Raw genomic sequence first — 4,514 nt, 5'->3', positions numbered from 1 at the left:
ATCCAAATCTCGGAATGAAAGTGAATGCTTAATTTTTTCCTAATATACACTGTATATTGAGACTGTACTTCGCAATAGACACAATGTGACAGCATGCACTATTGATTTTGACGAACTAATCATATTCACATGACTTCGCGCAACCAAAGGGAGACCACATAATTATTCTCGAAACTTCTATATCCCATCAGTGAGAAACTGAGCCATTGGCGCCATTTGAAGTCTTCTTCTTACGATTATTATTACTAATTGTGAACATCTATGTAGACATCTATTTACAGGTCCTGCGCAATTTGGGTCATTTTTAACAGTCAGGTCACGTATAATTTATAACAAAAATAATCTATACAGTTAACTTCCATAAATAAAATTTATAAAATCATGTACCAGGAGTTATATATATATATATATATATATATATATATATATATATATATATATATATACGCTTCAAAATGTTGAAAAGTAAACATCAAAGCAAAACATACCCTTTTGATTGTGGAATCATTTCTCTGGTGCTGGTTTAGTTTATTTAAAAATAAAACAGATATCATTTGTATCTTCTTGAAACAATATTCTGCAAAGCCCAATATCACTTGCATAAACTGACTGAAATTTGAAGCATAAAGAACAAGTCAACTTTTAATAATAGCCTTTAATTTATCAAAAGCCTGTTGAAAATTGTCAGCCCAATAAAACTTGGATTTCTTACTGTACGCATTGGCAGAGGTTCATTTTGGAGACATTTTGACAAAATTTCCATTATATCCAACAATACCGAAATTCGCATCAGTGGCTTTTACTTACAGGCATGGGAGTTCGAAGATAGCTTCGACCTTAATGTCCACAAGTTTTACTTGACCTCGTTTTATGAAATCATTCCAACACCCATTGATTTTCAGGGTGATGGGCTAAAGATCAAAACTGTTTGTTGCCTAATTTATGCATAACTTGTTGGGAAATTCCATACTGAAGATTTTAACCTTGATCAAACTTGATAGGTTTTAAAAGGCCCAAAAGTGTTTTGAAAGAAACAACAACAGAAACCATTTGTAAAACCGTTTTACTATGGTTTTAGTTGTAATATTTCTCAAAGGAATTGCTTCTGGAAATTTTGTGGACGCTCAAATTAAGGTCAACAAATATTGGTTGCCTTACTTGGTCTTATGTAAGGTAATAATCTACCAGTATTCTGCAAAATGGTGCATCAAATGTAGCAAAAGTAATCTTCTGATTGGATTTTCCTAGTATTTGACAAGTTTGACAAGATCTACAGAATTTATAAACCTTTTAAGTTTCACTCATAAAAATTAATTAAAATTCGTGATATGTCTTATTGACATTAAATGCCCAACCAAGGGAGTTTCGTAAGCTATACAAAGAATATCCTTCCAATATGATATAGGAAAAACATTTTGATAGCTCACTGACCTCTCGTCACCAGCGGGTCCGTCTGCTGGTCTCTGTTTCCTCATATGGACTCCATTTTTCATAAAATAACAAACTGGTAAGTGTATGGCTTCAGTTTTGCCAATGACCATCTTAATCAAGCGGACTGTATTCTGATCGTGTTCCTGTTCGACAATGAGTTTATTTTGTCACCCTGCTGAAAATAGAGAGAATGGGTAGTAATATGAGACTTACTTTGATCAATATTTATTGATTAAGCAATACTAGGATCATACGAGGCCACGTCAATAGACTGACCAGTTAATGTGTCAGCTAGAGAACTATTTTCCTGTTCAACATCATTCTCGAGAGCTCATTTACCTATAACTCTGCACAAGCAGAATATATATGAAGGATTTCACTCTCAATAGGATCAACATTTTGATCTCAAGAAGGCTTGTCAATTACAAATGTTTTAACCACGACCTTATCTACAGCTATGTTTTTGCTAGTAAGAAATGAATACCTTCTATAGGTAAAGAAAATACTACTCGGACTGGCACGGTTTCAGATATTACGTCTGATGCCAAATTAACAAAATGGAGAGGATCATTAACAAAACCGCACCCAACGTCCTGAATAAGAACGATTTCACTGGTAGAAGGAAGACGAAGGCAACATACCTGTTAATGAAAGACTCTGAGAAGCGCCTATGTCATTTGGTAATTTAATAGGGATCGGTTTGGCAGAATCACAAATGAGTGATAGTAAACCTTCCGATATAAATGACTCATATTTCTCTAAAACAGAATCAGATTCTTCTTTTTATTTTTGCCAAACCAATGTATTGCTTTGAATATAAGACGTGACCATGACCCCTCTGATATGAAAGCATTTGGAATAGCTCTATCCTTTATCGACTGCTTATGTTCAGCGTGTTGCAATCAGTAATAAGCGCCCTTTCTTTTTGTAATAAGTGCACGTAGGAAGAGACAATGATTTCTGATCAGTCTTATTAGATGTTTAATTTCTAAACGTTGTGCCACATTTAGATTGGGAATAACTCATATCAGACTAAGATGATTTTCTTTACCAAAAATACTGAGCGAAAGACTTATTGACAAAATAAAGTTTGTAAATCAAGGAATAGTCATCAGCTGTGTGAGCAGCAATTTCCAGATTCCCGCCTTTACTCATCAAGATAGGTCTTGATATCATTATGGATGCAATTCTAGAATATTTTAATTAACATGACTTGTCTGAGGGTATCATAATCTTTAACAACCTTCTTGGCTGAGCACTACCTATCCAATAGTTGTTTTTCGGCCCATGTGAATTCGACATAAGTGTGTTCTGCTTCTTTTCTACAACTCCAAAATCTCAGTCGATTTTAATAACAAAGTCCTATTCTCTCTTGGTTATTGCAATTTTACAGAAGTTTTCTCAAAGTGAAGGAAATTTTAATCTACTTCTGTTTGCTTAAAACGGGGTACTAACCTAATATTTCTGGTAACATCCAAGTCTGAGTTTGTGTGTAAAGGCGTGGGGAACGTGCTCTGCCCACCAGTTCTAATTCTTTTGATTAATATTACATTTCCCTTTCTTCTCTGCAGTTGGATTTGTAGTTCTCTCTCTCTCTCTCTCTCTCTCTCTCTCTCTCTCTCTCTCTCGTTTTCCTCTTTTTGAATTTGCAATTCCATCATTTCTTTCGTTAGCTAAAACTTTATTAAATCCAATTCCATCTGGATTTTAAGCTGTGATCCCTTTAATTTCCTATCAAAACGAGATCTGATTAATCAGTCAAACACAAAGCACTATCACCATATATTTCCTTTATCACTAAATACTGAATCAAAATATTTTATATTTCTTGCTTTTTTCAAGTAGCATTTATTTCCGAAATAACACAATGTCTGGCAAGCTCTAGCAACTTGTCGCTTTTTATTGACTCTAATCCATTCTCGGTAGGATTTGAAACAAAGATCGCGACATTAGCTGACATTGAAAATGCTTGTTGTGATATCTTAATATGTTAAATTAAACTCTTTGCCAGGGACAATGACATTCTAAAACAAAACCAATTTAAATTATAAGGATAATTTTTAAGATCCTTAAAAAGGTTTCAAGAAATTCAGAGCATGGACGAGCACCCAATTTATATTATGGTCTTAAACTATGTAACAAAAAGAAGCAACGTCATCAAGTTTAGTAAAATCGACAAACAATTTATTTACCAAGAAGACAATGGCGAAAATTCAAATGACACAATATTGTGAATTAAATCCAAAATAATTTGAAATGTTCTATCACAAGTCCACAATTATATAATATTCCGAATGAAGTCCTATATAATTGAATGTGCAGATGTACCCGTAGTATTAACTTTGGAGATGTACAACAATGAATTTATATAAAATGTTTATTTATAAGTTCATGATAATCCCAAAGGATTGTTTTTGCAAAAAAAAGTCAATGAGCACTTTTTTATTCCAATGAATAGTTTAAATAAATAATTATCTCAAATGAGTGATTCCACAGACTGGCCATAAAACAAGAATGCAGACTTTGTTCATAAAATCTAAAGTATAATTCACTTTATCTAAGAATCTCCATGGGAGCTAGTCAGGTCTTGAACTCATCTTGAACTCATATCCAAGTAAACATCTTGCTTATTTCTTGGATGTATGGCAACTATCTGGTATCGGTCAAATATTAAAAACACAATATAAATAACATTATATTACATTTACAGAAAAGGGAACATTGCTGAACGAATTTGCTATTAGTTAACATCAATCACATATAGAAAAGGAAACACTGCTGAAAGAATTTACTACTAGTTAACATCAATCGCTTCTATTTAACAAAACTACCCTTATAAACGACCGCCATATGGCGCAAGTATAGTCGATTAGTCGAAACCACGTAAATATGGAACTCGCGAGAACAGGAAAAACGTTTTTCGCATCTGAGAAATATTCGCAATTAAAAGAAAATACAGATGGAAAATAAATTATTTGGAAAAAATATGATGATAATCAAAAGCAGGTTTGAATTTTGGTTCATTCTTTGCTTAACCGGTGTGAACAACGCGCAGGATGAATAAGATATTAGAATTATTTCCC

This window comes from Sinohyriopsis cumingii, chromosome 7 (genome assembly GCF_028554795.1).
Source record: "Sinohyriopsis cumingii isolate HCF-2022 chromosome 7, ASM2855479v2, whole genome shotgun sequence".
NCBI classification, from domain to species: Eukaryota; Metazoa; Mollusca; class Bivalvia; order Unionida; family Unionidae; genus Sinohyriopsis; species Sinohyriopsis cumingii.
Note: the sequence above shows the minus strand (reverse complement) of the source record.